This window comes from Cygnus olor, chromosome 19 (genome assembly GCF_009769625.2).
Source record: "Cygnus olor isolate bCygOlo1 chromosome 19, bCygOlo1.pri.v2, whole genome shotgun sequence".
Taxonomy (NCBI): domain Eukaryota; kingdom Metazoa; phylum Chordata; class Aves; order Anseriformes; family Anatidae; genus Cygnus; species Cygnus olor.
In genome coordinates this window covers 3,348,109-3,375,801 of record NC_049187.1, presented here as the reverse complement: position 1 = coordinate 3,375,801, position 27,693 = coordinate 3,348,109, and the positions used below count along the sequence as shown (strand labels likewise).

Here is a 27,693-nt window from a genome sequence, read left to right as displayed (position 1 = left end):
AGAGTCAAGGGCATATGAGGCCATAATGAAGTCCAGCAGCTCTATTTATCACGTGGCCCCGTTCTGCCTTGTTTTTACCTTACCTCAGGAGCTGCTGTGGGAGAAAACATCCAGTGCCATCCAAGCACAGTGCTAGCGTGAGCACTGGTCACACCAAGCCAGAATCATTAAGCAGCAGCAGCAGCAGCTGATATTCAGAGTATTAGAAAAGCTAACAAGGAGGTGCCCTCAGCATACATCCCCGGTCCAAAAATACAACCTTCCACCGTCAGCCACCAATTAAAGTCCGTGTCTTGTCTTTATGCCGGGAGAAATCAGTCTGACTGGACTCCTTCACCAAAAGGTCAAATGTGAAAATAAACTAAGGCAAATGGGGCTGTCCTTTCCTCAAGCATCGCACTGCTCTGACACCTCGTCTTTGGGCTCCAAGCTGCCCTTTTTTCTCAGAAACTCATCTTCCAGGACATCCACCGCTCACCCCCTGCTTCCTACCCACCTTCTAGCTGCCGGCCAGCACAGGCATCTGCCCAGGCTCCCCCCTGACCCGGAGAAGCTGGAGCAGCAGGAAGGTTTGCAGCTGCGGGCAACCTGGAAGTGGTGTCAGAGGCCTCATGGCTGGCCTCTTAATTGCTCCCAGCGAGCCCTGTAATCCTACCTGTGCCTTCCCCAAATGGAGCAAGCTGAATCCTGGGTGATTTTATGGGGTGAAGGAGGAGCCTGGAGTAGAAGCAGAACAAGGGAGCAGCCAGTTCTCCATCTCAGCCACTCTTCCTGCTCCCCACAGCGTCCTTGCATTCACACCTGTCACGTCCTAGCCCTCCCAGTTGGTCAGACTGGGAAGCTCCCAGTGCACTGCTTCCAGCCAAGCAAGCATGGAGGAGGGAAGAGGAGAGGCTTTGTGCCTCGTCTGAGCACAGCAATCCTTGGTCCTCAGGAGATGACCTTGAAAAGAAATGCCCTTCCCGGGGCAGGCAGCCCAGTGATGCTATGGAAGGGAGCTTAGCAGCACTCGCACAAATAGCCACTGGCATTTTCCTGTTGCCAAGACTGCAGCCTTAAAAATAAGTAAATAAAATAGACACCTTAGACTGGGCAATATCGTCACTCCTTTGCCAATCCTGAGGGGTATCAGACAAGGTTGCATCCTCTGCTACCAAAGAAGAGGGTCACTGGGGCAGTGGTCTCTCTCACCACTTCCACATGGAAGCACCATTTCAGAGTCCTGCTGGGAACACAGGAGTCTTGTTGGGGGACCAGTGGGGTTCACAGTGACCCTTTCCTGCCATGGCATTCCATGCTGTCCCTACGCAAGGACATATGGGGTGGGCCTGTGGGGACACCCCCAGCATAAAGAAACGCCCTCCTCTCACCCTAAAGACGAATGAACCACGAAGTACAAATACTTCAACCAAGCTGGAATGAAACAGGAACTATTCCCAAATGTGACACCAAAGCTCTTACTGAAAGTTTAAATATTTTCATAATTCATTTTTCAATGTCATGCCACCTCTGCACTGATTATTTGTGGCCGGGATCCCACTTCCCCAAATGTTACAGAAAGCCACCAACACTACAAGAGAAATCTTGGGGGGGATTCTCACACGGCAGGCCCACTGGCATAAGACACAACGGAGGCAGATGTGCTCCTGCAGAGGCAACCAGTGCACATCCTGGATCCTCTCCGAGGCAGGTCCCCAGCCCGTGGGGCTGTGCCCCCTGCCCTGCACCCCCGTTCGCAGCAGGATTGGCCCCGGGCAGAGCCTGCGCCGTGCAGCGCGCAGGGCCCTGCAGGGTGCTGCAAGGCCGTACGTGTGCGCAGCTATTTCGGCAGAGGCCTCAAACAGCTGCATAGTTTCTGACCATCTCAGCACAACAACCCCATGTCAATACGCGGAGAGGAATGCGGAGACCTCAACGGTGCCTCTCGACACCCATCTGTTTTTTAAAGTCAACTTCCCTGAACTCCTCTGCAAACTATTAGCATGCCGAATGTCCAGTTGAGGGCTATGTTTTGTGTGTGTGCTGTAATTCCAAAGTAAACTCTTTTGCCTCGAGAAACATGCAACACAATAAACTAATTTGAGTTGAGCTTAGTTTAATCTTTCTGGGCTTTTTGTTGTTTTGATCTGATCCCAGAAGTGGAAGTCTGGTTTAGGTATCGTGTTTTTGTTTTGTTTTGGGGTTGAGGGTTTTTTTTTCCTCTTTCTGGGATTTGCTCTCCACAAGCCAGATTCCTGGATTTGACAAGTTCTGTTTTATGCTACTTACACTACCACCTGCACAGCCGGAGAGAGATTTAAAAGGCCGACTTCCCTGTTGGTAAAAGCAACAACAAGCAAACACAGAGCTGCGTTCAGGACAGGCTGAAAAGAAATTTGCTTCCTTTCTTCATATTAATTCACAGATGTGTCCTTCCCCATTTTCCTATACCCTACCCTTGTACCTGCCAAATCCTTTTCCGCTTCATAATGTGCTTGCTTTGACCCACAGAAGCTCTCCTGTCATATTAGTTTTGTTTAATAATCCTCTTTTGTACACTTACTAATTAGCCACTGCCTGAAGACAAGGTGACAGGGAGCTATGGTTGCCCCGGCTGCTTCAGGGACACTGCAGTGGCCGTTTCTGCTGAGCATTATCTCCGTGCAATCTCTTCTCTCGCCAGGCCAGGAAGACCTAGAGACCACAGCTGTCCCGTCAAGAGCCCAGTGATGTAATTTGCCCGATATTCAGGCAAAACGAGGCCAAACTCCACTGACTGGCGAGGTGACTCACGTTGTCTGCGGCGTCCTGCGCAGGGTCGAGAGGAGGTTCAGGAGGCCTGATTCAAAATCTCTTGTGTGGCTCAACAGCTGAAACAGGAAGGGTGGGGAGCTGAAGCGACAGAGCAGAGCAGAGTGAGGGTTCACTACACGCAGCAGCACCAGCCTGGATATTTAGGAGATAAACCTAATGTACACACTTCTGCTGCAAATTTTAATTTTGGAAAACCAAAGGTCAAAGGATTGGAACTTTTGCTCTGTTCCAAGGAAGGTCTGCCAAGCACTACTGTAACAGCCCAGCTTTCTGAGTATGCTACAGGCACATTAACGGAAAAGGAAAAATAATAATAATAAAAAAGGAACAAGTAATCCATTTGTATAAAAATAAAAGCAAATAATGCACTGTAAATATAAAAGTTATTTGGAGAGGTGAGATCTGACATTACAACTCAATGGGATTCTCCAATAGTGTACAACTCAGAGAGCTTAGAAAAAGCACAGTGTTTTTCTCGACCTCTCATTCTTTCACAGTTGTATCATTATTTAGTCAGTAAGGCAAAAATAATAAAAAAATAAAAGGCCAACCATTTCCAAAAGGTAACTGGGACCCTTCCTTCGATCTGTGCACCCTTCCCTTCCCACTCCCTCCAGGTTCCCTTCCTCCCCATGCAGAGAAATCAAAATGAGTAAAGCACACCGAGATGCAAGAGAACGAGGTGACTAAGACCTGGATGTGTAATAATACGTCTGTACTGTAACCAGACATAAACCTTTTAAAATTCAAATAGGTGACTCAAAGCTATGGAGACCTTTCCAAACAGCAGACAGAACAAAAAAAAAAAAAATTAAAAAAAAAAAAAGACATTAGGACATTTCAGTTAAAGTATTTCCATTTAAATAAAGCTGCTTATTATTGTAATTGCAAAATGGCTCTGCAGTTCAGTTTGGCTTTGATAATGAGGCACTGAGTTAGAAGCATCCTGGACACATGCTGCCTTGATTTGACATTTGTCTCCATCCAAATCACTCCATCTTCACCCACTGGAGTAGAAGAACAGACTGTTACTTCAAGCCACTGCAAATTAGACACCATTTCCAAAGAGCCTCGATTTTGTACGTAAATCACTGTTTCTTATAAACATCATCGTGCTGGTTGGTCTGCAGAGGGGGAAGTGCCACAAGGTAGGAAGAGATGTGGTGACTCCTGCGCAGCAGATACTGCATAAACCAGGTACTAAGCATGACTTGCTTATGTCTGAGCTCTCTGTAGGACAGAGATCCACAACTTGTGTGCTCAGTAGACTCCTACGCAGCTCATAGAGCAGTGAATGGCAGCCAGTCCCACAGTGACAGCTTCGCAAACCAGATTCTTCTCCAACTATCAACCCAAAGCTAACACGCTTGTAAGAAGACCCACACCTACAAAATGCAGAGCTAAGAATAATTGCATTCAGTATCAGTTGATCAAATAGGCCCTAAAATACCTTAAGAAAAATAGTATAATTGAATATTCAGTCTACGGTTGACAATGGATAATTCTACATCAAGGTACTCCTGGAACACAAGAATGTAAAATATTCTGCTCCAGGCCTAATTCTCATTAGGTGCCTTGGGCTAAAAGGAAATACTTTTTAGTTCTGTTACAAAACATGAATAAACAGAAGCCATGGGTTACAAAAAGTGAAAACTGAGTAGGAATTCCAAGATTTACTCCATTAATCATAAATTACTAAGAAAAACAAAACATGAAAGAGCTCGCTCTGTTTCCTTCGTTTTTTTTCAGAGCAGTAGCAGCCACAAAAACGTAGGAGCCGGTGACAAAATAGCAATGATCGTGTAAGAAATTGCGTCTAGGATGCTCATGGTTAGTTGTTCATTGGGATGGCTCACTTCCTAATGGAAGGGCCAGGTTGTGCAACAGCTTCATAGCCAGGGAGGGGTTCCTGATGCAGTGGTCCCGCTGGTTTTGGTGGAGCTGGCAGACACCCGTCACGAGGATGAGGGGCCCTGGGTCTGACCCATCGGCTGTGATTCAGGCGGCACAGCTTCAGCTGTCCTCCTGGGAAGCTGTGCTCAGATTGTCTGAGCTGGAGGTGGAAAAGTCCAGTGAGATCTTCCAGCTCGTCTTCCTGCCAGCGCAGGTTTGTCTCCAAAGACGTTTTCTAGGATTTTGTCCAGACGGCTTTAAAAAAGCCCTAAAAAGTGGGATTCCACCATCGCACTGCAGTGACTATTTCATAGCCCAGCGCCCTTTGCTTGTAAGCTTTCCCTGATAGCCACATTTATTTCGTGTTGTTCCTATGTTACTCCACCCTTTGTAATCCCAGACTGCTCCCTCCCTAGCAAAGGGATGGCACAGAAGAAAAACTCAGCAGGATTCACCTTTTGTGGTAGCTTGTCCTGCGGTCACAAGGTTTATCCCCAAAGGAAATAACAGAATTTCACTCCCAGAAAACAGATGCCCCCTGGATCTTTATGATCGTAGCAGCATTTGGTCATCAGCAGATCTGGAAAGGTTCCCTGCAATTGTTTTTTCAGTCTTTTTCTATGTATTGTCCCTTGATTTAGGAACATTTGGGAGATTCTGTCCTGTTCTTGCTCCTTCTCCTCCATATTTGCGGGTTCTGTATTCCAGTCACATTACACACTTACCTTCTACTTCTTGCTCCTTTTACTCCACAAAGTCTCATTTGGCCATGTCAATACAGAACTATTCTTTTTTTCTTTTTTCTTTTTGTTCTAGACTTAAGGTTTGCACGCAAGAAACCAGTACTCAAAGTAGTGGACTCAGTCTGTTTAGGATCTCTTTATCACGTTTCTCACCACAGCGCTGTAAGAATCCTAAAACTCTTTCTGATAAATAATGCATTCTAGCAAAATATAAATCCATTTCCTTCTATTAGCTACAATTACAGCCTAAAATAGTAATGGAGGTATTGGATTACTCAAGCAGCCGTGCTTTCATTAAGAGCATTCACCATTCATGTCACACTTTGAGCCCAAATAGGATAATTTCATGTTCACCTTTGCTTTGGTCATCGTCTCCCTCCACTTATTGGCACTGAGAGGTTTACCCGATTTGCTCCTGCACTCCTTCCAGATCCTCACAGGGGCTAATGACTGAATCAAGCCTTCCTTTGCTGGGTTATTTAATACCACCTGGGCATAATAAATGGGAAATCCCAGCACTCTTTACAATATTTGTAGCACTGGGCCACTTTTACGACATTATTACAACTGGAGCATTGTTGTACCTTGAGATTTTTAGAGAGGTCTCACTACTAGGAATTTTCTCCTGATACTCAGCCTGAGTTTTACTTATTTTCTTCCCTCTGCCTATAGGTTTGCCTCTGTTGGCTCAAACTAGACATTTCTGTTTTGCTCTAGTATTTATGTGTTTGAAGATAGTTATCATATACCTTCTCAGTCATTTTAAACCAAGCGGCCATATTTAGCTCTTTTTAATCTTCTAGTCATAAATCATCCTACCCTGGTCTCCTTTGCCAATGTCAGGAATGTTTTTCTATAGTTTCAAAAGTGAAATATGCCTCTGTTAGAAAATAGCTGCAAAGAGAAGAAAAAATGGATTCAGAAATTACAAAAAAAAAAAAAAAAAAAGAAAAACCAAGTATCCTCCACCAGGTAAAACTCCTATGAGTCCAGAGCCTCATGCCTTTGGTTCCCTGCTGCAAAATCCTTTAAGAACCTCAGAACTAAGCAACAGCATATCAAAATACCCAATAACGCACCTAATCATTCATGTCACTTCTGACCCTTGCCACTTGGGATCAGGGCATTTCCTTCCTTGCACTTTGTTAAACGTGTTTTTAATCTGCTTAAATTGCACAACAACATGGCACGATGTAAATGGGCGCATGACCCAAGCGATTTTTAAAGGACTTTATTACAAAGGTGGTTCTTTCCCATTTGGCCAGTGAAAAGGACTGGGCCACATCTTGCACTGAGCTTGTGTAGGCTACGAGAAAGGGAAGGAAGTCCCCAAACCCTCTTCTCACATTGCTGACCGTGCACCCCCCTCCACCTGCCTTCAATCAACCGCTGCTAGAGCAATGACACGTCTGTCCCGTGTTGCCCCAAGGCTGCAGTCCTTCGCATGGTGTGCACAACCTCTCTCTCTGGGAGGCAGAGATGCTTCTGCATTGCTCTGCCCAAGCCTGGCCCCAAGGATGCACACAAATCCATACTGCACACATGCGTGTCTGCTCCTCTTCCAAACTTTCATCCTTACTTTTCCAATGGGACGGTGGTTAGGGAGCAGAGTTCTCAGGTAATTACCCTGTAAAAGAAACCACTTTGTTTCCTTTTTTTATTATTATTTTTTTAAGAGTTAATACAGAGGACTTCCGCATGTAGTCAGCCAAACACTGCAGAACAACTCTAAAAGACAAAACAAGGGGTTTCTTTTCTTAATACATTTCTCCCGCTGTTCACTTGTTTATAGGATTCAGTCATTCTCATCAAGCCAAACCTGGCACGACTAACTCCAATCCCACGTTCAACAAAATCGCTGCTGTGTTTATATATCCAAGGGGACTTTTCAGAAAGGGAGAAAAGCACCTCCACTATGTTAATTCCTAAGGACTGAACAATTAATGAACTAATCTTATTACACGTGCTGGGGGCAGAATCCTGGTAGATGAAACCTGAGCCAATGAATTAAAGTCTCAAAACTCCTTTGGCTGCATAAACGTGCTTTTAATTTCAGCTAACCTTTCAATAATAATCCTTCAGGATTTTTTTCCATGATGTTTATACTTTCTGAAGATATGTGACTCCTCTTGGATACAAGCTCCTTTGTTATTTTATTTCTTGGAAATATTTAGCAATGTCCCAATAACTTCTTGTTAAAAGTGTATTTGCCTTTCCTGTCCTGAAGGTTGTAGCTGAGTTTTCCTCTCTCTATGGAAGGCCCTTGGCTTTTTACTGAATTTTTACTGCTGGGAGTAAACAAAGAATAGGAGAAATGTTTGCCATATGTTGACATAACGGTCACTTTGTGGGAGGGGAGTTGAGAGGAAGGTTGCCCCCCTGACATCATGGTAGAAGTGCCCTTTTTCCATGGTTAAAGGTGGGTAAATAAATTATGGTAAATAAAAACCAACTTGAACTTTCACTAAGGACTTCAAAGGAAACCTATAACCCATATGGTTACAGAAGTTGAAAAAAGTTGAAAAAAGACCATTTAGCATTCCACATATTTAGGGACATTGGTCAGAAAGACACTCTAATTATGAGCAACTTACGCTCACACAGGGACAACTCCCACACAGACCCCCCTTAAAAGTCACTTTTTCCTGTGAGTACCTTAGATGCCACAATGGTCAGTAGTAGAGGAAACACAGAGATAGAGAACTCAGGCAAACTCTCAAATCCACTCCTACCTCTGCACTTTCTGTTCAATTTAGATCCTTAGCAGTCTCCTTTTATTTACTGTTTGTATTTTGCCCATGAAAATGGACACAATTCTGTCTTTTTCTGTCATTTTCATAGATTTCCATAATAAATGATGACTGAGCTAAGAACTTGTACCAGAACATACTGGTTGAGTCACCAATTAGTCTGCAGGCATGGTCTTTATTTGAAACAGTTTGGAAGTTTATTCTGGAAGCATCGAAGAGATTTTAGTGTCTTATTATTCAAAGTAAGTTACGAATGAATAGTAAACATGAACGACTCACTGCCTTGATAGTCCATTAAAAATCAAAAAAATTCCTTTGCAATTTTACACCAAGACAATTACTGCCATGTACAAGCCAGTATGATGGGAAGGATCACCACTCTCTGGGCCATCTAGCTGGCTATGAAAAACCTGCTGGGGAAGAATCTGTGGAGAGATCTTGTCAAACTTTTCCTTATGTTCTCTAGGTTCTCGTTGAGATAACCAACAAGATGTAAAATGCTTCCTTTTTCTTTTTCAAACAAAGACAAAGCCTATTGCAAATTCAGAACATGCCTGCAATGAACTGGATTGGTTTGCAAAAGATATGCAACTTCCCCTACTAACTGAAAAACACCAAAACCTGCAAGCAAAAAAAACGCCCCTTTCGAATCACCGCTCTGATGAGATGGACGCACGCACACACCACCTTTGTTTCATTTTGGTTTGGTCAATACCTCTAGATAGCTTACATTTACTTCACAATTCCTGGCCCTAACTCTTCCGAATGTGAATTTTAAATATTTTTTGAGTTCTGCTGTTCCACTTTTCAACACTGGTAGGCAAATTTTTCAACACTATGTAGACAAATTTTGGTCACAGCCATGAGAGAATCAAAACACCAATCATTCGGAAATAGTTAAATCCTAGGATAACAGAGAAGCACCTGACAGAGAGAGAGAGAGGAGGTGAGTGCCAGGACAACAGACATACAAGTGATAAGATCATCCATTGAAATTCTGTTGACATACCCATATGCACACCTTGACTCCTTTGATGTGGTTTAATGCCCTAAAATATAAACTTTCATGAAGAAAAATGCCGTGCCTTTTGCAGAACAAAGCCCTCTTCACCGTGAGAATGGCGCAAATACAGCCATACAGAAAAGGTCAGGCGCATGAAGCTCTAGAGCAGTCCCCAGGCACATCACAGGCAGCAGAGGGGACCTGGGCCCTCCTGACGGCCACCATAGCTAAACGCAACCCCCAGCAAGCCGTGTCTGCCTCCCCACATGCCGTTTGTCTTTCTTGCCTATGTAGATTTGAGTATCAGTGCAGGACTAAGGAGTTGGACTCGATGATCCTTGTGGGTCCCTCCCAACTTGGGATATTCTACTTGGGATATTCTATGACTAGATACACCAGGCCCAGATTTCCACAAGGGCTTTAAGATACGACTGCAATATGAATTTTAATAACTTTAAAAGCCTTTCTTTGGTCTAAGTGCTTCCCCACAGATGTGTTCAGGTTTGCTTGACAATTAGTGAGACTTATGTCTTCTTCACAACTTACAACTTTTTCACAATAACTTCTTCACGGTCTTCAGCCAAGTACTAAAACCATGCTAAAGTGAAACGAAAGGGGCACAAGAGTGGATGTGGTTTGGGATTCCGCTGACGTACGTGACACCAATACACTGCTGCCTCTACTGGCCAGGGCAGCAGCAGTGGGGCAAACCTTGCCACCATACATCACAACCGCACTGGCAGCTGCGAGGAGACCGCCTCACGTATTAGCTATCCTCCCCTCTGCACACTTCTTTTCCCAGCCATCTAGAAAATATCCCATCTAATAATACGCCTCACCAACAATGTTTACAAATAATTCTTTCAGGCGGGATGGCGGGGGTGCCCGCGCCGAGCCCCGCTGTGGGGGGAGCGGTTGTTTTTGTTGGCAGCCCCAGGCCCGAGCCCCCCATGCCGGGGAGCCCCGGGGGGGTTGTGGGCTAACGTGAAAGCAAGCACAAGCCTTGGCAAGCTCGCGGCTGTTGATCTTCCTCCCGAGGCGCGTGCACACAGGTTTATTCCACACGCCGCTGTTGGCTATTTCAGCTATTTTTTCCCCTCCGACTCCCCCTCTGTCAGCTCTATAAAATAATACACACGTATGTGATACCTCAGAAATTGGACAGAGTGGTTGCAAGCAAAAAAAAGAAAAAAAAAGAAAACCCGCTATTTTACATTCTCTGGAAAAACGGGTTATAGATTCTATATTTAAATAAAGGTTAGAACAATAAAGCGGCAGGGTTTTTCCACAGTAACTCTCACCTTCTCAGACAGCAAATGCTGAGTAACTCCATGGCCCTCCTCGCCCTCCCGTGTCCCACACCCGGCCCAGGGGCTCCGGCTCCCCTCCTGTTTACTGAGCGTCTGCAGCCATGCTGGGGCAAGCCACAAGGCCGATGTTTTTTGGAGACTGTTCCACTTGTCACTGGGCTAAAATAAAAAAGGGGAGGGAGGCAGGAGCCATCGCCTGAGCGTGGGCCAGAGCCCGAGGAGGGCCTCTGGAGAGCCATGTCTGCCATCTCCAGCCCAGCCCAGCCCGGCCGGGTGCTGCTGTGCTGACAGCCAGGAGCACGGCAAAGCCTCGCTGCGTGTGCTTGAGAGGGGTGCTGCCTATTTTTAGGCAGCTGGAGTTTCCACGAGGATTCCTAAATCTCTAGTTTCATTAGGGCGTGTGTGCTTTTTTAAGAACAGGTCATTTGAAATTGCGGTCGCATCGCTCTGCTTCTTTCCCTTCCAGCGTGAGGCTTGCGATATAAATAACAAGCCTATTAAATAAACGTATGAGCCTGTCGTACGATGCAAATAAGACCCGGCCAACAGGCTGGAGTCGGGGTGATAAACGAGGGCAATGGTGGGGTATGGCGTGGCGAGTGCTGCTGCCAAGCGGCCCACATGGGCCAGCACGGTCACTGGCGGTGGCCAACAGGTTCAGCGATGGGTCCGTGCCTGCTCAGGGCAGTTTTTCCCAGGCTGCAACAAAGTCAGATTTAACCACTCGAGCCACTCACGGTCCAAGCCTGTTTCCCATATGCACACAATTCCTATACGCTTTGAAATAAACAATATACATTAAAGCCAAGCCCTGTGACGCTCTCGTTGCGGTCTCCCAGTTGTAAGCCTCTCAGCACTCCCAACTGCCCAGCGACTTGGCCTGACAGCTCACTGGCGTAGGCACTTGTACACATCACCCTCCCGACCTCATGATGGCAATCCGCCCCCTTCCCACCCTCTCAAGAAATAACTTTTTTTTTTTAACCCTGCCTGACAAGGCTAAACTGTCTACTTACCGTTCCCCACACAGCAGCAGCAGCTGGGAGCATCTGGCATGGGACATATGGAATTTAATTTCCCCATATTTACATAGATTGAAACAATTCCGACTCCAGACTTCAGAAGGCCTGTTGCACCAGACCTCAAGGCAAAAGCTTTCAGTTCATTTCATTTTCCTCCTCTTCTTTTGGCGAATGAGCTGGGAATACCAGTTTAAAGTCTGCACGGGCTTTAGGATGTTGAAAGATACTCAAGTCCTTGATCTACAAGGCTTACAGGGTAAATGCTGCTTTTTTGTTTCTGGGGAATCCAAAAGGACTTTTAAGAGCCCTAGCCACTTTAAAAATATCTTTTTTCAATGACCTTGACTAGATTTGAAACAGCCCATTTGAGAGTTCTGCACGTGTGGCTATAGATAAAAGTTTCTTTGTAAAAATAAAATAGCTAAAGGGAAATATACAGTCATACGGAGGAGAATGAAAAGGGACATGTCTAGTGCTGACTGCAGGGCCAGCACTGCTGCTCTGCTGCTGTAGAGCAGAGAGTTAAACCAGGACACACTCCTGAGCAGGACAGATGCTATAAGAAAATGGCAAAGCAAAATGTGGCTGAAACTCTGTACTCCTCCAAAACAGTTGGTTGTCTTTGCTTTGCTGGTCAGTTACTATCCATGACATTTCCAATAATTGCAGAAACAGAGACTTTAAAGGTGATGGAGTCCATTATCAACAAAGAATTGCCAGGGATGGCAGCACACCAGTCCAGCTTTGCAAAATCCCTCTTGTAACAACACTTGAAGAGAATGGCTTAAAAAATCCCACCTCATTTTAAGGAAGTCTACAACAGATCTGTCAATTAGAAAAACAGATAGGATGCTTGTCTTCTTTATGGCTGCAAGTGACCAGATTTTTCAAACGGCACTGATGCAAATGTGAATACCAGCACTATCAGTCACAGAGCTCCTCCACTGTACAGCATCTGAGGACCTCACACATAGCTGTGCAATTTGCCAGTAAAATCCCAGTGGTAGAGCTAGAAAGATACTATGGTTTCCTGGGAGAGTTCATCCAACAGACAATATGTCTCTTGCTTGGTGTATATGCATTTTTTAGGACAAAGGTAATTTTTTTTTTTTACAGAGTGCATCAGGATGAAGCCAAAATGGGACTCGGATCTTCAGGCATTATTTAGATTCCTAAGCTCAAAACAGCAACCTGAAAACTCCCTAAAGGTACGTCACTTGGTTCCTTTGAACTCCCCAAGCTCCTCCGGTTTTTGCTTTGCTTGCTCAGCTGTTCCATGAAAAACGCTTAAACAACCCTGGAGTTGCGGCTGGAACTCAGGTCTCCTTCCACTGGCAAAGGCACTTTTTACAAGGCCCCAGATTTTTTTCCTCCCCTTCATCCAATGACTCTCATATTCTTATTAGGAGACCAGTAAAACTAACTCCAGCACTGGAAAATGCACCCACTGCAGAGCAACCAGTTCCCTGGGCAGACATCTTTCTTGGAAAGAAAGAGACTTGGGTCTGAATCCTCCCAGACAGCAGGGAAAACTCAATCTGGGTCTCCCAACACCCTGGCTGAGCACTTGGACACAAAGCTGCTATGTAAGAAGGGGTTACTTTGGGGAATCTGACCTACAATGAGAACCAAGTCTTCAGTCTTTTTCTAAAAATGACCATCTCTTTGATAGCACCATTGTTCAGATGCGGCCATCACCAGAGACAGTTTGCAATGCACAAGGCAGATCTCTGCTTGTACTAAATTAGAGCAATTGAGACTGGAAAGTTTAAAATCCCTACTCCTAATTGCTTATTTAACTTGCTTGTTAAATTTGATTTTATACTTGTGTGCCAAAGGATCTCCTTGTTATAGACTTCTAAAAAAATCTAATAATATATAGTGTTTTAATATTGGGTTCATTCAACTTTTGTTACTCTATTTAGAGGACCTTATTATACTTTTATTGCTATTAAATAACTTTATTCTCCTTATGATTATTTTACAGGGCTCTAGATAGCTGATCTGGATGCTGTCTTATTAACCGTACCAGGTGGTAGAAATGCCAATTATCCTCTTTAATATCCGTAATTCAGACTACATCGCAAGGCTGACCTCAGCATCTCTGATGTCCCAGGAGGAACTACATTATATCACTGAGTAAGGGGTCAGAGATGAGAGAGCTTTTGGCAAGGGACTTTCACTGTGCAGATGAAAGCATACTGATTAAAAATGGTGCTTCCTGCATAACATTGCTTTTCTCACACTTTCCAAACCCACAAGAGGCTGCTTTCTAAAGACGGGTTAAATGATCCCTCTATGGTTTATGTAATATTTGCTGCGTAGTTTTAGGATTTGTCAGGACGAAAGATACTGTAGTATAGTCAGGCTTCAGGACAGGTTGTTCAGCATCCAAAAGTAATTGGTACTGAGAAAGAATAAAAAGATGGTGAGATGCCTCTAGGCTGCTCTAAATTGGGCTTCAGAATCTGTATATGGGATTTACATGGTCTCTATCAGCTTAGTTCCCAAACACTTTTTATAGTGTTAATACGTTTGTCCTCACAAATCCCCAGGAGGTAAGAATTTTAAAAAGCAAACAAATCAAGAAGTCAGAGCACACTGGCTGAGAATGAAACCCTAAGCACTGTGGTTGCCTGTGCTCTCCCCACCTCATTTGGAGTGTTTCAAAGAGCAGAGGTAGGTCTGAAAATCAGGTCCCTTCAAAGTGTTTTATTTGTAAGTCTCGGCAGCTGAACCTCTTCCCTTTGTCCCTCACACATCCATTAACAGATGTAAATCCCAGCCAAAGACCCTACAGGCCATCTGTGGTGGGGCAGAGAATGAAATGTTTGTGTCCCAAACCAGAGGCCCCTTACCCCTTCTTCCCATAGCTCCACGCAGGATGTCCCGGCAGCCCGGCCACTTGTTCTGGAGGGTGTCACACCACTGGAAACCCCAGGGCAAGTAAGGAAGAATCGTCCCCAAGATGTCCCCAACATCCGTTGCTTCTCCAAGAACAAGAAATACGAGGACAGCTTTCTGAAAGTCCTCAGCCCCGGCGTAGACATGAGATGTAGACTATTTTCACAAGTGGTCAGCATGCAATCTATTGAGCTCTTTTGAAAATCTGGACCTTATTTAGGTGAATAAATGAGAGCCAAGCTCTTTTCAGAAAAGAGGGTTTAATAGGAAAGTCTGCCGCCTCCTATTCTTAGGCCCCCGAGTAAGTGGTGTGGGTTGTGGTGGGAGCAGCTGGTGCATGGCCGGTGACTCGCTTTGTCATTCCAGGAGATCCTATGGGTTGCTAAAATGGCCATGAAAAGCCAACAGAAAATTGTGCACAAACAGAGCAGACAGCAACAAATCAGCTTCACGCTAGAGCAAATGCTCAGGGAAAATGTTTGCATGGGTCTAGTGTGAACTGGTTAAAAGTCAAACCCAAGAGCTGGTCTCCTGGCAGCTAAATCCATATTACAAAATCCCATTGCCTTAGTTCACTTCAGAATTGTCTCAGCTACTCATTCCTGTATCAGTGGGAATTTTGGAAGTGACTTTGGATTTGCAGTTTCCTTTTGATAAATGTATTAAAAATACCAGTATAACAGCTTTTTATATAATAATAAAAATACATGGAGGATTAAATCCTGCCTAACTCTTGCTGACTTGGAAGCAAGTTTGCATGCTTTCCTCACATCCAGATTCGATTACACTAACTCTTAATATACAACTTTGCCAGAAATGTTTTTATTAGAAGAAATTGCACTTAGTCCAGAATGTGGCAGAAGGAATGATCTCTGGCATGCGTGGTAACAGGCCCTTTTCACCAATCTGAGATCTCTACATGGGTTTCTAATTTCAGCTGGAATTGAATTGAAAAATTGGGTTTTGGATCTGCAAGAAATTGGACATGATTATAGGTAATGCTGGACTTTGGAAGTCTTGGACAAAATCTTTGGCCAATAGGCTTTTTGCATTATATCCCTCAGCTGAGAAGCTCTCTGCCAGACTGTACTCACATTCACTCTTGATTTGCCTCCTCTTGTTCCTAGTGTGTATTTTATTCCTTAAAACAACTTCTCAAAACCCTTTCTTTCCCAAAATAATTTAGCTGCATCTGGAATTGTACTATCCCAAACCTTTTTAAAAAGTATTGATAATTTTGAGAAGGGCTTTAAAATAGCAGCTGTGAAAGATAACGCATAGATGAAAAGGGATTGAACAGTTGACGGTCTTGTTTCTTTTTTATTGGCTCACTTTGTAGTACTACTACTGATTGACTACTTAATCAATCAGCCTGACATATTTCCAAAGTGTCTTTTTATACCAGTACCTTTGGTATTATTAATAGCCAACATAAAGTGAACTAATAATGGTTTCAACAGTAAATGATGATTAGTGCATTCACCCTTCTGTCACGTTTATAACTTTAAATAAAAAGTACTTGAATCATTCCTGTTGCCTTGCTGGAAGTCAGCAAAAGCCGAGGTATTGTATCTCCATGCATCTGCGTAGTGACTCCCCATGTCTTCCCTGGGGCCCATGGACAGATGTACACAACCACTAAAAGGAGAGAGCTGTGATGTGAGACTAGAATTAACGCGGGGCAGGACTGACAGCCGTCCAACTCTGGTGGTTTGACTCAATTCTACACCACTGAAGACTCTGAGGAGCACAGGCTGCAGGATCTGTAAGTAATTGCAAGAATCAGATTGGGAGTTGAGATTAAAATGAAGGACAGACTGAGGTTTCTGAAACCAGCCGAGAAAACCTAGGTCTCAATCCTGCAAGATTCCCAAGGCGGTCAGAAGACACTTCAATTACGTGATCAGTACAGTTTCAAAGAAAGCGCAAAAGCCACAATGACTCTGAGAGCAAAAACATTATTTGAAGGGTAAAATGAAATCCTGTTGAAGAAGAATATGAGACCTCTGCTCTACAGAAACCAGTCAATGCCTCCCCAGTCTCCTACCTGTTAAGTTTAGAAACATTTGAAGACATCTGAAATGGAAGTGCAGAGACAATAAGCAAGCACTCCGCAGTTTCCCAGATCCCTCGGAAACTATACAGCAGGACAGAGAACCACCTGCGATGAATTCATCCTGGTGAGGCAAAGCAGGTGTCTGAAACATTGCATTGCTTGCTGCAAAATCATGGAACTCCTGTCACGCAGAACAACGCTGACAACTATTTTGTACCCTCCTTCACAGGCTGTTTCCTTGGACAAATTAATGAATTTTTTCTTTTTCACTTAGGAAACTCTGGAGCCAGTAACCCAAGAGAGACATTAGACTGAGATGGCTGCAGGGATAAGTACATAACCTATCCTGTCTTTACCAATTAAGGTAATATTTCATAATTACAGCACAACCATCAGAGAAGATGAAGGAGCAAGAGCAATGAACACTATTGATATTTATTTGCTATTCAGAGAAAAGGCTGATTTATTGAACCAAACATTTCAGTGGCAAGTTTTAGCCATGCTGTTGTTTTAGAAGAAAATCAAGATGTAATTGATGAATATATTCCAGAATGCCCTCTAATGTGATTAAGGTACCCACCTCCGTGTGGAAAGCCTAGACTTGATTCAAGGCCTGAATAAAGAAAAGAAGGACCCTGAATTTGAATCATCTCAATCCAAGCCACCGGACAGTGATGGTTTGGGAGGGTTGTGATTACATCCCTCCCATCTCCCCTGTCCTGAAAATGTTAAAGTTTTAAATTGAGAAAAAAGGAAAACAAACATTAGAAACTAAAAAAAAAGAAAAGAAAAAAGAAAAAAAGATTTTTTTTGTTGAATTGAGTTCTTATTTTCTGGCCAACCGTAACAAAAACATTGTAGAAGTACATGAGCAAAGCCCAGACTTTCCAGGCTGGAACACGGAGCTGGGCCATCACAAATCAAGGCTATCACAGTCGCGTCCCTCCTGCAGCAGACAACTGCAGTCATTTAATCACTTGCAGACATCTGTCACTCTCTATCCTAAGAAACACTGTGATTTTCAGCAATTAGGTAATGTCATTGTGGTATAATGCAGAAGGGTGCTATCAGCATGAACAACTCCTCAGAGTAAATATAAGCTTGAGAGGGAGGGGAAATTTAGTTGATACGGTTGGAAAAAGGCAAACTGGTAAAGAAGGGTTTTTGTCTGGTGTGCAAAGTCCTCTGGCTCTGGATTCCCTATTCTACCTTTTTTCCATTCTGTCTACCAGAGAAGTAGAGTCTTTGTGACAGACCGTACATCTAGAACAACCAGCTCCATCAGACACACCACTCTAAACCAGTCCCACCAAGTCTTTGCACAGCAGAACAGCCAAAAAGAGGGACACAGCCTTGGCCATGCCCCAGAGGGGTCTGCTGAGGTTTTGAACAAAGCAAGAGTCCGTGGAACTTCCACCAAAATTCAACAGTGTTGGGGTGCCAGCTGTTCCAGGTTCCTTGAAATACCCCCCCTAGTATAAACATTTCAAAGTACTCTTCCCTTCACAGTTAATTTCTCTTGTCCAGAGCGAGTCCCCAGCTACATTTTATGGACTAGAGGTTTAAGGGTAGACACATCCAACGGAATGATAAAACACGTCCCTCCCAAGGTGTCCCTAATTCCCTGCGTTTACAGAATGAGGACACTGCAGGTTTTTATTGCTGATGAACTCCAAGAGCAAGAAATTTTCTCTGTACTTATTGAGAATGATAAAGATGCAAGTGTGATTATTAATGTGCATCTCATGCATTTGAAATTATGCAAATGCACATGGAAATGAAGCACAACCTTTGGGCTCCTGTCATGTTGCCAATGCTTCCCTCTGTGGCACAAATTTTGGGTAACACTCCTTGCTTTAATATCAGGTCTTACACTCAGGGCCCTGATGCTGTAGAATTTTGAGCATCTCTCCGCCAGCCATTAATGGCAAGGGGCTCCCTTTGTCTTCAGTGGGGCCCCAAGGCTCTTCAGACCATTCCCAAGTCTCAAAACTTTTCTGGGGCAGGTCAGGAGGAACCAACCTCACCACTCGCAGGCGAGCCTTTGAAGTAAACCACAGATACATGAAGAAAGGCGGTGAGCAGTGCCCCAGTTTGCCGGGTCTGTAATCATTCACGTGACTGTTTAACACCATGGCTCACAGTGGAGCTAGAGAGTTTCCCCACCTTTCTGTTTAATTAAAGTGCAAAATGTAATTGGTAATTTGTTTGGAGGTTCTCTTGGGATGCTGACGTGCAGACCTGCTAAGGGAGCCAAGGCGACGCAGTGCGTGCGCCGAGGTGGATCTCACCCGAATGCACCTCGCGGCGTGCTGCCTGGGGCGTTCAGACGCAGCTCTCCTTCCCGGCCACCCAGCCCCGCTAGACCTGCTGCAACAGAATTAACCCATCTCTGAAAGGAAGGAAGGAAGGAATCCGCGGCTTTCATTTCTCTCCGGCTGTGCACACCTTGAAAATCTTGATAAATGAAGGGGTTATGCACTGCCTACAAGACTGCTGACTGTACATCCAAGTTACCGTACTTCCACCACCCCGGTGGGGGGAACCCTGCTGGGACAGACCATGACCCCCCCACATCTGAGCGCCAACAGGGCCGGGAGCGTGGACTGAGCCTGGAGCTGCACACTGCCCTCTCTTCCACTCTTTAACCAGGAGCCCAGGTAGACCTGACACAGGGATCCCAAGGCATCACGCTGCAGGTACAATAGGCATGGAAGCCCACTGTTTCTTCCAAAAGTTGTACAATGCACAAAGAAGCTAACAACTATCTCTTCTTAGGCAGAATCAAGAACTCCTCTGACTTACAGCCACCCCTCTGGCTCAGTGGCTGCTCCTGAACAGGGGCAAGTGGAGAACGCCAGGAAAAAAGGGAGAATAAGGAGCAAGGAGGCACATGATGTGCTGGGTATTTTTCCCTGCAATGCAGTCTGTGCCCTGCATTCCCTCTCAAGAGATGTTGAAATCCAACCTTGATTTGAATCCCATCAAAAAGTGCTAAATAAAACTCCCAGATCACAAATGTGCGCAGAGAAAAGCATTGCATGGGAGTACTTGCAAGGCAAGGTGACTACTGCCAAGCAATCTCTGTATGAGTCTCCTACACATCCAGCTCCTGAGGATCATCCCCCAGAAGGGAAACTTTTTTTTTTTAATTAAGGGAAGACAGGGTAAAAAAAAAAAAATCAAGAATCAAAACAGGGGTTAAATACAAAAAGTCCTAAAAAATTTAACTGAGCAAACATTTGGCAGAATATTTTTAAACTTTCTTTGGTGACTCTGGGACTGCAAGTGTGGGTGGAGGTGGAGTGTAAGCCCTGAAGAAATCCTTTCCCAGCCAGTTATCTGCAAGGCAATGTCAGTGTGCAGAGTTTTCTACTGTGCTAAGGACAGCAAGGGACTTCAAGTCCCAGCCAGGGCCAGGAAGGATTGTGCAAGCGTCTTCCGGACTGCTCTCGTTGCCCCTCTCAGCACAGCAGTGGTGGACCAGTCCCCTAATTCTGTGGGGTCAGAAGCATGCAAAAAGTTTCTTTTTAAAGGGACCTGCATCTGTGAGGAGCTCGGCTCCCAAAATATCCTCCATGCTCATGCCTGGTTCCCAACTCATGCATTTTCCAGAGGTGGAAATCTTGCTTTGCTTCTTTCGAGCCTGTAAAGCCATTCCTCCCCTCACAGTACTGGGGTGTCTGGAAGGAATCTGCCCTGCTCCCCCCATCACACCAGCTCAGGTAAGAAAACCAAATCAGCAGTGGCAAGCAGAAGGAGCTAATCCACATCCTTTGCATAATCCTCCTGATCGTTCACCTTCTATTCTATTCTGCAATTCAGAGCGAGGGCGCCCTGCTCAATCACAACTCCTTTCCCCTGCTCTCCACAGGCCTTTTGTGCTGGGTGATGCACAGGTTTGGGGAAGGAGAAAAATGGAGAAAAGTGAGCCAGGACTAAAGCAGCCCTTCTCACAGCAAAAAACAGACACACTGCTGCAAACTGCTCTCATTTAGCCACGATGGTGTCTTCCTCAGCTATGCAAAAGAGTTGAAAGGAGAACACCGTGCACCAGCCAAAATTCTTCATGTAACAGGATGTCATCACAAAAGCAAGAGACATCAGAAATGTGCCAGATGACACCAGAATTTGACCTCTGAAGTGCTGCTGCGTTGGAACGCATCCCTCAAGATAGCCCCTTGGATCAACGTAGACCAGTGTGCGTTGAGAAAGTTGTTGTAGGTTGAAATTCAGAAGAAACTGTCTCCGTCTGCTGATATACTTTGTTGAGTCTACACTTCACAAAAAATGCAGTGGCACCATTCAAAGCATGAGCAACATAATTCATCATCAGCAAGATACCGTATATGCTCAAGTAATGGACACAATTTTACCCTCAACAGCCCAGGTGCAGCAGTTGTGCATGCCTGCTTAAAAATGTCAGAAATCTATTGCTTGCTATAAATCAGGACTGACGATTCTATAGAGGAAAATATCTTACTATTACCCTGACCATCTGGGTACCCGTGTCTATTCCAACTCCTGTTTTGCCTGGGTCCCTTAGAAATATATCACAATTAGTAGAGAAAAAACAGGACCAAAAAAAATCAAAACAACAACAAAAACACTGCAGATTTTCAAAGCAATTACAGGTCTAATACTCGAGCACTTACAAGTCGTTGTCTGAACTAGGTTTTCAAATAATTTCAGCAACAGAACCATCAGGAAGCAGATTTTTAGCCCCATGCAACTAACTCCATTAGTTGACCCATTTTTCTTGTCCAAACAAATGGGAGAGAGTGCTGAAATCATGAAGAAATACAGATGGTTTCAAAATCTGGGGCTGGGAAATGCTGAGCATCTTTTCATCAAAGTTGTCCTTTTACAATTTTTGATAGAAAAAAATCAGAACATTACACTGAAACGATCTTCGTTGTGTCTGAGACATGTTTGATCCCACCCGAACCCCAACACGCTCTCAGGAGACAGGTTGGATGGATGCTCGCTCACACACCACCCAAGGCGGATGCTCGGCTCCCCATTGGGACGGCGCCTCGCCTAACTGACACTGCCGTGCGGACGTCGCCGGAGCAAGGGAAAACTCCAGCAACTGGAACAATGGCGACTCCAGCTCTGCAGCTCTTCCACGTTCACTTTCAGAAAGGAAAAGTAAGGAGCCTGGGAGTATGCATTACCGCAGACACAGATTCCTCCATATGCATGTGAACTCAAGTAACCTCTTATTCATCCAGGCCCTAAAATAGGAAGGCACAGTTCTGGACAAGCATATTGATCTGGATTCCTGTAACTATCCCTTTGAAACACAAATAAACTATTGTTAAAAAAAAAAGCCAACAGATCTCAGTGTGTGCTCTGGTTCCTTTGCAATGTGTACTATCTGACTACAATCCATCTTGGCAGTGGAACAGCTACACAGACGTTCTTCTGAGCCAGCTCTAATGCAAAGGGATGCCAAGTATGTCTTCCCTTTTGTATTTACAGTAACAGCTTCAGCTTTCCCCACCGCTGGGAGTGCTGTTGTGGATCAGCTGGCAAAAATACACTTATCTGAAAGGACCACTGCAATTCCACTTGAAGCTGAACTATTTCGCAGGGGTTGTCGGCGGGGACCTTCTCCCACATTAATCTACAGTGAGCGATGCCGCGGTGCCGCGGCTGGCATGAGGCTGACGGCAGAGCCTGTCTCTGCCTCCTCCCAGGCTGGACGACCTGCTGACAGACCGCTGGCCTCCTCCGCTCGGCTCTCACACCGCTCGGCTCTCACACCACTCGGCTTTTGCAGGCAGGCTCCCTTGGGTCTGCCTGAGCCATGCCAGGAACACCAGGGTGATGCGTGACGGAAGAAGGGCTGCAAATGTACCGGTGTGCGGCCGTACCGGTGTGAGGACATACCAGTGCGTGGACGTACTGGTGTGTGGACGCACCGGTGTGCAGACGGTTGTGTCGAGCAGCGCCGAAGGCCTGGCGGCACTATGCTGCCCCCAGGAGCCACCAAGGAGCATGTGAGGACACGGGATGCCCACACAGAATCCCTTCCTGGGGGAGCAGAATACAGCACAGGAAGGATTTAGTGAGCAACCCACACACGGGGTTGGTCCATGGCAGTAATATTTGCCAACTGTAGGACTGCCTTGTGCTGCAAAGCCAAACCAAGGCATCTCCGACTGCCTCCAACCTCAGAGCTGCCAGTGCAGCACTGGGAGAGAGACAGACAGGCCATGCGCTTCCATGAAGATTGCCAGTATCTGAGTAACAGAAAGTTTTGCTGCTGATGAGCTTAACTACACTCAAAACAAGAGCTAGAGACCACTTTTCTGCCGCCTTGCACTGTGGGTAGACCCCCAGGTGTCAGCACTGCCCTAAGCAAAGCATCTAACAGGGCGCAGACGACAGGCCGACAAGCAGGGTGCTGAGCAGGACTAAAATTGCCATTTCCCACTCAACATAGACGAGCAAATCTGCTCTGTATTTTGAGGGCACCCACCACTCCACATATCTTTTCTGAGCTCTTACACATGCACGACATCCTGGATGCCAAGGCCTGACCATCCATGTCCTTTTCTGCACTTATATGAAGGAATGAGACAAATCCTACAGCAGCACGAGCAGGGCTTACCGCAGCCCTGTTGTATTCTTCCTCTTCGCCACATCTGCCCAGTTTAGTTTTACATTCCCTCTTAATAAAATAGACAGGGAATGCATTGAGGATTCATAGAACCAGACCCATGTAGGTTGGAAAAGACCTCTAAGATCATCTGGTCCAACCTCAAACTGAGCACTGCCAAGTTCTCCTTGACACAGGAGCTGAAGGAAGGAGAATTTTTTTTGTCTTTCTGGGATATATTCCTGGGTGTCAAAGCTCTAACAGGTCGGATGGGGCCTTGAGCAACCTGGCCTAGTGGGAGGTGTCCCTGCCCATGGCAGGGGGCTGGAATTGGATGATCTTTAAGGGCGCTTCCAACCCAAACCATTCCGTGATTCTGTGACTGTGCAACACGAGGCAATCACTGAAGTCTGTGCAAAGGAATTGCAGGGAGCAATTTCCCAGTGGTAACAGCGAGCACAGCTTAGAGGAGTTTGGAGCACTGTAAATGTGAGACCAGAGCCCATGTCCTCTCCCTTGAAACAGGGCACAGCGACCCCACGGCTGCCCTGTTGTGGTATAGAATAATGCCCAGATTTTGCCACAAAGCAAAAAGCCTCACTAGGGGTTCAGAAGGACTTTTTTGTTGTTGTTCTTTTAAGGTGGTAATTCATGTAAACAAACCACCCCCCACAACCATTTAACGTATAACGTATTATACCATCATCCTAATTTATATTTTGTTAAGCCTTAGGGGATTTAGCTGAGAACGCAGATCCATTGCAGCAAGTGCTGTAACAACACACAGTAGAAAGCAGTCCCTGCTTCAATGAATTTACAGTCTGAACAGACAAAAGACAGGAGAAAGGAAGAATTATTCTCCAGGCCCCACCAAAACAGCCAATAAACTTGCCCCCACTTCCTGCTGACTTGTGCTCCAGAACGTCAGATTTCATTAAAAAAAGCAACAACAACAAAAGACGTTTCTAGCTCCTGTGGTTGTAAAAAGACTCTTGAAGACATGCTAAATCAATGCAATCACATTTACCCAGCTATGCAGATGACTTTGGAACGAGACATAGCCATTCAACTCTGACAGGGCCCAAATAATTACAAGTTTCTGCAGCCACAGAGTTCTCCATTTCAGTGCAGCTTCTTTAAGTCCTTATAGCCCTGCCTTCCTTTGTCCTACCTGAAATTGTGACTTATCCTCCTGCTTTCTGGCCCCAAACCCATGTTACTGTGCACCTTTCTGGTGCTATTACAGGCGGCTACAAGTTCTGGGTTCCTGAACTGGCATCCTTCTTACATTCAGCAGGAGGAGAAGCATTGCACGGTTATGAGACGGGAGTCTGAAGGGAGCTGCACTGGAGCCCAGGCCCAGAGGAACAGGCCAAGGTGAATGAACAGAGAAAGAAACAAACCAAAACCAACCACCACCATCCACAGCAAAACCTCCTCACCACAGTGTATACCCATGAAACAGCCACAGCCTGGGGGACATGGGGAATTTCATGGAAAGGCAACAAGCCACCTTTACTGCATCGTTTATGTTTGTACCACCAAACATGTGAATCACTCATAAGCATCCTCGCTGCAAGAAAACTGTTGGTGTGACTTTAAACAGGATGCCCATGAGCATCCTCACTGCACAGACGAAAAGAGCTCACGTGACTTCGAAGTCAGTGTTTGACCAAAACCAGATCTTCCTGAGTGGAACCAGCAGTGCATCCACTACGTCATCCTTTTGCAACAGGACATGGTGCATGCTGGTAAACCTTCCCACCTGTGTGGTTACACACAGGGAAAGCACAACGGGTCTTCAACAACAACAACAACAAAACAGGCCTGTCTCCTCCTCTCGTCTTGAAAGGACACAGCCAGTCAAGGTGATGATGGGAACACTGCATACTTGGGAACATGCTGGAGCTTTCACCACCTGCTGGCATTCTCGAGACAGATCTAGCTCTGAAAACTTCACCTCCCCTGCCAGCAGGAAATAAATCTTGTGGTTTTAGAGTTGGAGAGTGAATCCATATTCAGTTAGGAATTTATGGTGACTTTATGGATCCCACAAATGCTTCACTACCACCATTTTCTGGAAACTGTACAATTCCTGCAGTTCATTCACTGCATTCAATTGCCTTTTTTCAGGGAAGCACTTCTAATTGCTTTTTTACAGATACGGGTTTCTGTAAAGAATAGAACATGGTTCATATCGTATAAAATGTTACCATAGCCTTTTCAACTATATATAGCTTCTATAGCTAGTTTTAATTTCCCCAGAGTATTCATCCCAAAGGGTCAAATCCATCCCTCGTGTAACTCCAATGGCTTCACACCAGAGTGTATTTTACGCAACAATCACAGCGCTACAATTCAAGCAACGTTTTCTCGTACCATTTCTTCCATCTCACAAGGGCCCTTTCCTTTCAGCTGCAATGAAATGTATGGCAGTAAGCAAATACCTGTGCAGTCTGCACTGATTTACAGATTTCCAAGCACTGTTATCATCCCTTACGTCCCCATGGCTGTTTGTTTGTTGTTGGGTGGGTATATTTCGTTTTTAATATCGCAATGGATTGTTCCACTCTTTCCCTGGGAAACAGTTGTACACATTTCTGCAACACAGGCACTGCAAAGCCAGTATCAATTTTCTTCCTTTATATTAGCCCCTCTGGTACCTTTACATTAACCCGGAATGAATCACTGGCCTCCCAGTCATTTCTTGCTACACGCAGTTTTGAGAAATGGCATAACTCACATTTCAGAGAAGGCCTGGTTTCCGCAGACGTGCTCCTCAACCGCCAAATAGCTGGTGCAACGGCTCATGCTTCCTCTGCACACACATCCACCGGATGCCCAGACAGCCCCTGGCAACTTCTCCACTGTTTCTCCGAGCTCTGCTCTCGCTTGCCGGCACAGAAGCCCCGCAACAGCTGGTGCAGCACACCCAGGGAAGAGCGAGGTGACTCCAGTCATCCCACCAGTATTATCTGTCCCACCAAACAGGGGCAGCTCGTGCTATCAGTTTTCGTGGCCAGCTCCGCGTCCTTCTATCCAAACTGTTCATCTTTTTCCTGAACCGACTCCGTTGCCCTGTACAGAAAGAGAAAATGCGCATGCTTACTCTGAATGCTTTGCAATGCCCTGAGCAGAAATAAGCTCCGTACCAAAACCGAAACAGACAAAAAAAGCACACACAAGCAGAGCCAACATTTAACTGTCCATCCATGGCAAACTCTACACGAGCTAATAATATAAAGGAGCCTGTAAGTATGTGTTGGACCGGTGAAATGTGAGTTGTGTTCAAGGCTGGGCCAGACTCAGATGGATGAGAGAGTCTTTAACCCATCAGAAAATCCAATGCTCAGCGTATCCTTCACAGTGTTTAGGGAAATAGGGGAATACAAGGGACATGTTTGTGACCTGGGGGTTTGAGTGCTGCCTGATGCAGCAATGTACCCTCTCCTCACAGGGGACCCAGAGCAGACAAAAGTGCCTGATGGTCAAGCCTGAATATTTGTCTTATTCCTCTGCATTTCCACTCTGGAAAGACCCATGTCAGATTTGCTGACTTCAGCATCTCTGCTGAGCCCTTCAAACTCGCTAAGGGAACGGTAGCAGCACCGGAGAGACACCAAGAGACCCAAAGGCTGAGGGGCATCTAAAAGGTGCGCTGTTGTGTGCCAGAAAAAAAAATGAAAGGAAACTAAAGTGATTATTTAAGGAGCAATAAAAACAGTGAAAAGAAATAATTTTAAATAATAGGGCCTAGAAGGGAAAAGACACATTTATTTATTTTTTTTTTTTACATCTTCCCGGTCAGAATTCTCCTGTTCTCATCAGTCATGCCTCCCTCAGAAGTGTTGTTGTCCTCAGTTTATTCATGAGAAACTGGGGCATAACAGAAGTTGTTTTTGAGAGGTCATGCAAGGTTTGTATGGCAGAGCAAGAATAAAATATTTACAGCATTAAACATCCAGTCCTTTTCTCCTTAAGACACCAGCAGGCTGAGAGGTATTGACTTCTTACAGCAAATCTGTCTTGACAACTACAGTAAATCTGTCTCACGACAAGGGTGTTAGCATCAGCCCGCTACAGTACATGACATAAATCTATCCCTTATAGTTTGAGGAACAGGTGTAGATTTGGGTATTAAAAGCATGGAAATCTCCTGTTATAAAACCCCAAACCTCATGAAACACATCTGTTTCATTTAGGGTCTGAGGTCCAGATAGCTGAGGTTTACAAAAACTTTGGTTGGGGTTAGTTCAGTTCGGAAAATTTGGTTTGGAAAACACAAGACAGAGATTCACAGAGCACAGTCTTGTTCCGTACATTGACATGAATTTTTTATTGCCTTTGGACAACTGATCCCTTGACCATCACATCCGAATAGGTGCCATCTGGTCTCCTTAGCTTGTAGGTTCTTCATGGGGAAGACCATCTCTACAGGAATACACAGTGCCTGCAGACCTCAAGCCCTGAATAACATCTGGAAGTCCGATCGCTTAAAATACAGCTTAAAATGCCATCAGACACACTCTGATAGCCTGCACAACTCCAGTATTAGCTAAGGTTTGATTTGTTGTTTGCTTTCTCCGTGACAATTCTGGCTGGGATCCCATGG

The 27,693-nt window shown here is 45.2% G+C and overlaps 1 protein-coding gene across 1 annotated transcript in view; it reads right to left on the bottom strand.

Annotated features, from left to right (window-relative positions):
* PAPPA (pappalysin 1) overlaps nt 1-26,145 on the bottom strand; it is a 235,384-nt gene extending 209,239 nt beyond the window's left edge. The window contains exon 1 of the mRNA XM_040531640.1: nt 25,825-26,145. The gene's annotated coding sequence lies outside the window, so the exon portion shown is untranslated. The remainder of the gene's footprint in view (nt 1-25,824) is intronic.
* Nucleotides 26,146-27,693: the final 1,548 nt, after the last annotated feature.